At 40.9% G+C, this 9,107-nt stretch overlaps 2 non-coding genes across 2 annotated transcripts; one reads left to right on the top strand and one right to left on the bottom strand.

The window, feature by feature from the left end:
* Nucleotides 1-1,092: 1,092 nt before the first annotated feature.
* Nucleotides 1,093-1,165, top strand: TRNAV-UAC (transfer RNA valine (anticodon UAC)). The gene has a single exon. It is a non-coding gene; the product is annotated as a tRNA-Val (tRNA).
* A 5,575-nt stretch (nt 1,166-6,740) lies between these two features.
* On the bottom strand, nt 6,741-6,812 carry TRNAH-GUG (transfer RNA histidin (anticodon GUG)). The gene has a single exon. It is a non-coding gene; the product is annotated as a tRNA-His (tRNA).
* Between the last annotated feature and the right edge of the window lie 2,295 nt (nt 6,813-9,107).

Below are 9,107 nucleotides of genomic sequence, written 5' to 3'. Positions count from 1 at the left end.
CTTCTCTGCCCTCTTAGGGTGTCTGGATGTGCCTAAGACTTAAACTGACATAAAACAGATTAATATGAGAAAAACACACACATTTTATTAAGTTATTTTTGCGTGTACACGGGAGCCCTCACAAGAAAAATGATGACTCAAAGAAGCAGTTAGAGCTCACTGCTTACATACTAGGTTGGACAAACATTGTGAAAATGTGACAAGACAAAGGGGTTTGGGCTAGGGCAGTTAATTGTGGAAAAGTGACTAGGAAGATAAGGGTTAGCTCAACAAGATTTTTTTGTACAGATGTGTCTCAGCCTTGACTCCCTGTCTCTGGTGATAAGAAGGCATCCTTCCTCCTGGTACAGAGAGGGCACCTTTCACATGGGTATTTTATCTCCTGCCTTTGGGAAGAAAAATGAAGGTAAGAGTGCCCTTCTTGCATCTGCTGTTTACTTGAAAAAAAGGCACTTGAAGCCTTTAATTCAAAATAATCAACATACCAGAGGGGCATATTTTGGGGTGGCATGCTCTGAACCCCTACAATTGAACATTTATTGCCTCCCATTGTAATGCACAAATATCCTAAGCCTAACTTAGTGAGCAGTCCTCAATAGGCCAGCTCTGACCCAGCTGCAAATAAAGGAAGATCATGAGACTGCTGCTAATTTCGTTTATAATTCCTTTGAAATAAAGATACATTTATTTAGCACTTGTTATTTGCTAGGAACTACAACGTAAGATGCATCCACCCAGGGGTTTTTATTGTTGCACTGCTCTATCCGCAGCGCCGCGACAAGCGCTTGGCACGTGGCAGACGCTCAGAATAATCTTTGAATGAATGTATGAATACAGATTAGTCTAGAAGTGTTCAAAGGGGCACAAATCAAGAATATGGTTTTAGATAATTTTTTCTCGTGTGTTCACAGATGACTCTACTTGAGGATATTTCAACATTGTGCGTGAGTGAGATGCACTGGAAATGCCATTTAGTACCAGAGTCCCCTGTATTCAAACAAAATTACCTATCATTGAATCAGATAAACATTTTCTAGTATATTTGTCCAGGAACTTTTGTATTTGTGGCCATGCAGATATTTACCAGCTCACGGTTCCATAGTGTAGTGGTTATCACGTCTGCTTTACACGCAGAAGGTCCTGGGTTCGATCCCCAGTGGAACCAGTTACTGAGGCTTTTGTTTTCTTTGTTTTTTCTTCCCCCGTATGAAGGAAAACAGAGAGTTTTTTCTTTTTTTTTTTAAAAAAAATCATTATTTTAAAAAAATGTATGCTTCTGAGAGTGCTAACGGAAAAACAGAATTGATGATTCTCTCCCAGCTTTTCTTTGGGAGATCCTCTTTCATACATTGCTTAGCTCTGGGGCGCAGTGCAGCATCACGTTGTCGCAAAATCTGGTCTTGTTATTTCTGCTGCGTCTAGCCAACTGAAGAGTTAGGAAGAAGTAAGTTTCAATGAAGCCCCAGCGCTCGAGACTAAATATTTTCTCACCTCCGGAGTGCGAGAGCCTAATCCGCAAGAATTCCTTAAATTGTAAAACTGGGCGGAGAGGCGAGTACACCGTTTTAGCTCAAAAGGGAGTAGCCCTGGGCCTCAGATTAGGAACAACGCCAAAAAAGTGTGTGGTCAAATCTGAACAGAGGCTGGCTCCTCCAGTAATTTCCCAGTCCTTCGGGGGACTCACGTTCTTTCCCAGAAAGTCAAGCTCTCCCAGCTGCCGCCTGGAAGTTCTCAGGAAGAAGACTCCAGGTTTATTTTCCTAAGAGGATAAAACAGAGGTCTCTGGCATGGGAAGCATTTGAGAAGTTGTTGGTTGTGGTTCATTAATAAAAACAAGAGAAATATACGAAAACTTCAATCTTACACAGTGAGACTTCCCAGTCTTCTTCAACCACACTTCTGCTCACAATAAAGTGCCATCCAGAGGGTCAGAGCTTCCGATCAAATTTCCAGTATCCTGCTCTTAAGTATGAATAGAAAATCACCATACATCTGAAGAATATGTGAAAGAAAGGTAACAGAAAACAGAAACAGGAAGCAACTTGAGGAACAAAGGCTGCATAGGTAGAACAATGCTGAGAATAAATCAATATTAATATACTTGGAGAGATGGGAGACAACATTGCATACTGAGATAAAGAAAAGTGTATTCACACAAGGAAAGAGGCTATTTTTAAAGTAAAAATATATTATTAAAAATGAAAAATTCACTAAGTAGATCATAAAGTATAATAATATTCTGGAATATCAAGCGAAAAAAAATAGTGATGGAGAGAAAAAAACGAGTATATTAGAGAAAAAAATCTAGGATGTGCAACATCTAAATAATATTACTTCCAGAAATAAAGAATAAGGAAAATGCAAAGAAGATAAACATCAAAAAGACAGGTACATATAACAATACTAAACTAAACCAAAACCGAACCAAAAAAACAACTAGATAGGCAGGGATCACTAAGTCGTCAGTAAAAAGGATAAAAATGCTTTTATATTTAACTACTGGGGAAACAGACAAGAGCATAAAATATACTAGAGAGGGGAAAAAACAAGTCACAAAAAAGGATCAGTTAATGGAATAGCTGCCTTTTCAAGCTTGACACCAAAAGCTAGAAGACAGTGAAACAATAGCTTCAAATCTGAAAGAAGATGAAATATACTATGGAAATCGGTATGAAACCCAGGTATCCATCAAGTGTGAGTGAAAAGAGAGATATGTTCAAATATACATTGCTTCATAAAATTTACCTCCAGTACTCCCTTTCACAGGATCCACTGGAGGATATGTTCCACCAAAATGAAAAGGTAAGTCAAGAAATAGGAAGACTTGGCATATAGAAAGGATGAGATGCAAATATAACATAAGAGATGTGTGGAGAGATAAGCCAGGATGAGAGGAATATCATATACATGAAGTGTTAAGGGGAGCTAGACTAGACTTCAAGAGTTCAGAAATATCTGGGGAAGAATTCTCCAAGGAGATGAAGTTGAGAGAAACCTGGATGTGCATAAACATCCTGAAAGGAGATTTAAATAACTGGTGGATGAATTTGGAGTTGAAATAATAAGACCTATTGAAAATTGTGCAAATAAAAATAAGATTACTTATCCCATGTGGCAGGAGCAATAGTAGTTTGTTAGGATGGTTTGCAATTAGAAAATATCTGTAAGGATTGAAAAGGAATAAATAAGGAATCATTATTTGCAGATGATATATCTATAGAGAAAGTTGGACAATGAATAAATGTTTAAAATCAATAAATGAGTATAACACATTTGCTAGATACTGTTCATAATTTTAATTCAGAAATAGACAGAAAGTAGGGTTTTAAAAATTATACCTAAGAGTTAGTCTGACAAATTATGTACAATACTTACAGGGGGAGAATTATAAAATATTATGGAAAGACCCAAAAAAGCTCCTTCAATAAATGCAGACATACATCATATTAATGAGAACAAAAGTTCTACATAAAATAGTAATCCAAGGTTTCTTTAAAATAATACAAATATTGAATGAGATTTCAATCAAAATTCCGATAAATTCTAATACTTCGAAGAACTAGGGTAGTTTTAGCAAGCTGAATCATTTTAAAGAGAAGAAAAAGATGATAGAACTGCTTTCTCTTCTAAATATGAGATGTACTGTAAAGGATAGTAATTAATATGGATGGTATTTTTGCCGAGATAGAGAAATAAATCAATGGAACAGAATGGATAGCACAATATAGATCAAAGCAAATAATGAAACATCATAGCTGATATATAGCTGGCAGGGCAGATCAGAAGGCAAATATAGACTATTCATTAAGTATTGCTGGGTCAATTATACATATTAGAAGAAAATCCATACCTTACAATATACATAAAAATTAATTACAGGTGGATTACAGGCTGAAACGTGAAAAGCAAAGCTCTTAGACATTTCAGCTAAGGCAGTGGAGAGCTGTGGGGCAGAACCAACATGAATCACCATTTCTCTCTCTTCTCATTGAGACTGCTTTTACCTGTCCCACTCAGATCAGCGTTTGCTACTTCTCCTTTTCCAGCCTCTCTCCATAGGAGTCTGTCCTCCCCTGGGCCTCACACGTAGAGGAAAGACTGAGAAGGCTGGGAGATCCACAGCGATGAAGATGCCTTTGGAGGCCTATTGAAGTTGAGGTCAAGTTTTTATTCCTTAACTGAGAAAGGAGTTGCCTTTGATTTATCTTGATGTAGGCCATGAGCTTCTGCTCACTACCTAACTTATCACAAGGCCAGGACCTACACATTTTTCTACTTTCTTGACTCAAGTTCTTTGTGAGGTCTAGCTATTCCCTGACTTCTCACTGACAGGGAAGTGCTTTGGTAAGTTTTGCTAAAGCCTACCTAAGGACCTGGAGGAAAAACCTTTTGTTTCTCCTTTTGGAAAGCTTTCCAAAATATGAGCAGCCATTTTAACTTAAAGAAGGTGCCAGAGTGGTATGGATAGAGCCAGACTGCTGTACCCCAGGCAGAAATTAACATTCCCAAACTCCCCCCTAGTGTGCTCCTTGTGGATTTCTGCCAGTATTAGAGGAAAGTTTCTTTGGTGTAAATCTTTCCTTTTCCAGATTCCCTGACTTTTGTGGCCATTCTTCCTATGATCTGTCTTTCTCTAAGACCTCTGTGCCTTCCCCAAATTTATAGCCTACTATGGCAAACATTTTGGCCATCATTGGCTTTATAAATGGCCTAGCTGAAATCTTGAAATAAACCTTAATCCTGAGGACAGACAAAACTCTTCCTGCTATGGTTGTAATTAGTTTATCACTGTCAAAATAGCAGAGAACTACCATCAATTTAAATAGATGCCGAGTTTGGCACCAGCATTTGCAACATCTGTGTTTGCAACTGCACAAAGGTCTTCTTCCATGTAAGCAGCAATGCTATTTATTTAACAATAAGAACAATGGTTTATTTTGTCATATTTTTGGTTTGCACCTCACTGAGCTACTGCCATCATGCATATTACCCAATGAAGTCTTTAGAACAATTGTAGAATGTGGTAATTTTCCTTAACTTCCATTAAGAGGTGAGGATGATGAGGCACAGAGAAATTAAAGAAACAGATCATGAGTGCCATAGATATAGGAGGGCAGTTTTCTCTCTGCAACTGTGGTTAATAGGTTGTGTAGGATGCTCCCAGACCAATATTCATGCATTCATAAAAGGACATCTGGAAAATTTAAACTTTTTATCTCATAATTCCCCTGCTCAATTTACACCAGATTTGCTAGTGATGCTCACTCAAAGCTACGCAATCTAATTGTGAACCAGAGAACCTGATACATCTAATATAAACATGTGCTTGGCACTGAATACCATATGGTACATACCAAAAAGCTCTCTACTTTTTGAGCAAATCATAGAGTGTAGGTCTTCTTTACTCCTATCACTAAGGGCATTAACTCTCTTACTAAGAGGTAGCCTCTGGGCCATAGTCTATGGATTTCTGCTACTCAGGCCAGTAAGAATTGGAGAAAATGTGTTCTAGAGAATTGCAAGATCAAGATATTTGTCTCTGTTCCAAATCCACGTTTCTTCCTTCACTGTTGGCAAAAGAATTGACAGGAGCTGGTCCTTCTGGGTCAATGCTCTTCATCCCTGTCCTCACTCATGTAAAACTCAGTAGAAATGACATAGACAAAAGAGAAAATTGAGATAGACATGATACAAGTGAACATGAATGACATCTGTGAATGCTGTTAGACTACTGGGAAGCGGTCTCAGAGCTGAGCTGCTGGAGGAATGACATCTGAAGTATAAGACATTTCAGCTCCGTTACAATATCTCTGAAGCTTTGTTGGTGCGAGTTGCAGAATCCGTGTCAGGCAGACAGTTGGGGAAGGAATGCGGGCTATTTTAGTCCTAAGATGGGAAAGTTTTAGGAAGCCAAAGACGATATCTTTATGATGAAACTTCTAATAAGCTGCTAATAATATGAAAAAGAAGGCAGTGTTTTTTGAGCACTCACAATCCACAAGGTCCAGGGGAGATGAGGTGCCATTTATGTGATCTCAGTGCTGTGCTACGGCAGGAATAGCCTCATGGAAGCTCTTCTGGGGATCTGCTTGTCTGGAATCACCTTGCTGTGGTCCCCAGGTAGCATCAACTGCTTCTCCTTTCCAGCCATCTCCCCATCTCAGATCAGCTCTCCTCTACTCCCATCTTACCCAGTCCACTTGCCCCTTTCTAACTCTAGAAACTGAAAAGGCTAGAGATAGGGGCTACTTTTCTGAGCCATGACTTTGTTTTGCCCCAATAGTTCCTGCACTTTTCTCTCGATTATGAAAGTTTACAGTTTCTCATCACTGGCCCAGGCAGCGTACTTAGAAACGCACGATTCGTGATCAGTTCTTTGTGTGCGAGGAAAGACAGCCACAATAAACCTGGATCTGCATTTGAACAGTCATTTCTCGCATTTAAAAGGAAAAGTTTTCTACTTTTATTATCTCAATTTCTTCTTTGGGGCTTCCAGCTAGTGCCAACAGGACTGTTGGACTTGGGTATGGCTGAGAAGAGAAGCATTGGAAAGAGAAAAAAGAAAAACAAAAACCATAGACACTTTCTATTTGACTAGCTGGTGGGGGCAGGGTGATGAATATTTGTCTTTTTGGGTTCCGATTAGATTAGGAGTCCCTTCAATTTTGCATGGGTCTTTCGGAGACTGTTTCCACTGCAGTGTTGAAAAAAAGAAAAGTGCACATAAGACCTCAATCTTCTGCCGTGACTCGGATTCGAACCGAGGTTGCTGCGGCCACAACGCAGAGTACTAACCACTATACGATCACGGCAAGCCACTGAGAGCCACCTCTTCTGGTGCCCTACCTTTGCTCATTTCTCAGGAACGTCTGTTTTCGTCGTCTAAAGAAAACTGCACTTTGTCTTCCGTCCTCATTTAGAATTACCTACCCAGTTTACCGCCCTATTCTCTTCCTCCCATCTCCAATATTTTGCTTCTGGCAAATAAACCAAAGTGAACAAAAAATGTTTCACTACACGGAATTTTCCAAACCTGGTGGCTCCTCTCTGGGGTTGGTAACACTTGCGAACTCATAACTCTCACTTCCACTCCCAACCCAGGCATGTTTCTTGCTTAGTTTAAAAAAGCTTGGTCCTCAGACCTCTGGCAACAAAATGGAGAGTGCTGCTTCAAAGTGAACCTTCCTGGGTCCCATTTTTGGTAAAACCGGTCAGAATCTCCGGGTGCTTGGTGTGCAATCTGGCATCTTATCGCGTGCCAGAAGTGAGCCTCTGGTCCCGGGAACATATGCGGCTTGGTCCTGACCCATGTGTCTGTGAGAAGCCGGCACGGCGCGCCAGGGACTCAGCACGCCCACTCTGGACTGTCAGAAAATGCTCGGTGTCCTGGGGCGCTCAGACGGCGTTGAAATTTCTTTCTCCCTGTCTACCTAGGTTGCCAGAAGGGGGATAGGAGAACTTGCTTCTGTCTTGTGTGGCCCGGAAGCGCTCTGGGACACCCCCTCCCCCTGGAAGGCTACGCTGCGAACATGATCTCTAGAGTGAGGGTCCTGCGCGCGCTCTTTCCTTAGTATGGAGTGATTTCCTTTGTTCTCTTTTCCTGGTGAAATTTGATTCCTGCTTCAGCTCTCCACTTTAGCTTCAATTCATCGGGAAGCTTTTCCCGACTTCCCGTCTCCCCACAACACGTTCCTCCCAGTCTGGGTTAAATTTTGTTTTCTCTGTTCCGTGATCATTTTAAACTTTTCCTTCAATGTCCCTATATCGATTTCTTATGATATATTAGTTATTGGAATTATTTTTAATTAATGTCAGTCTTCTGCCCCCAACTCCCCTACTGTGCTCCACAGCCTATCACCACGGCTCCACATTTAGTAGGTTCTTTATGAATATCGTTTGGCCTCAGAATGAATGAACCGGCAGAGATTCCAAACCAATGCTTCAGGAAAGCAACTTCTCGCTACAGCCTGTGGCCACACACTGCAGACACAACTTTATTGCATGTGGAGGATGACGATCAGATTAGGGCAGGTGGTGGGAAAAGATCGAGAGAAACTTAAAGGAGTTCAGAATTATGTCAGCACCTGTCCACAGACAGCCTCTCAGTAGGGCCATTTTATGAGACTTTTTTTTTTTTTTTTAAATCTCCTTTCTTCTAGATTACACAAAGCCATCCTAATTGCTGGCAAGTTTGCTGAAGAATTACCTGCTTCCCAATATTAATTTTGTGATCAGGCAAGAGCGCTAGAGATTTTCCCAGTCTCAGGGACATGAGCTCAGTTAAGTTGAAGGAAAGGAAACACTGCCAGTGCAAGGACTGTAGGCTGCCTCTGTCTCAGGCCTGTTTGAGTGGGACCTCTCCTTCCTCTCCTTCCCTCAGGGACTTCCTCTCGTCCTATTTAGAAAGCTGCTGTGGACACAAGTGCTTTTTGGCATTTTCTGCTGGGATATTTTTTGGCAGTTGAGTTGACCTGCACGTGCTTCTCAGTAAGGAGACAGAGAAGCTAATCCTGTGTGCCAGTCCTTGGTGTGGCACAGGCCTAGAAAATGACCTCTTTTCTTTCACTTTTTATTTATTTATTTTTTTGAGGAAGACTGGCCCTGAGCTAACATCTGTGCCCATCTTCCTCTACTTTATATGTGGGACGCCTACCACGGGCATGGCTTGCCAAGCGGTGCCATGTTCACACCGGGATGGGAACCAGCAAACCCCCGGCCGCCGAAGTGGAATGTGCGAACTTAACCGCTGTACCACCAGGCCGGCCCAGCTTTTTATTTTTGAAGGGCTTTCTGAGGACTTTGTCTGGCACATTCATTACGGTGATTCCGAGTCATATAAGAGACAAGCTGGCATTGTCCAAACCACCAGCTCTACATTTACAATGCCGTGGACTCTTCTTCTGACTTTCCTCAACTTCCTGTAAGAAATTAGTTGAAAACCCTCTCTCCTACTCAAGGGTAAGCAACTCTTTCCTCTCTCTCTCTCTCCTATATTATAAAAAAAAAGATTTCTCTATAGAGTCTTTCCCAACAACATTCAAAGATGTTTTTATTTCTTTCATCTGAAAGAAACATTCTCTTGCTCCCATTATCCTTTCAGCTGACAT

Source organism: Equus caballus, chromosome 20, assembly GCF_041296265.1.
Source record: "Equus caballus isolate H_3958 breed thoroughbred chromosome 20, TB-T2T, whole genome shotgun sequence".
In the NCBI taxonomy this organism is placed as follows: Eukaryota; Metazoa; Chordata; class Mammalia; order Perissodactyla; family Equidae; genus Equus; species Equus caballus.
The sequence above is the reverse complement of the archived record's forward strand: the minus strand, read 5'-3'. Positions and strand labels throughout refer to the sequence as shown.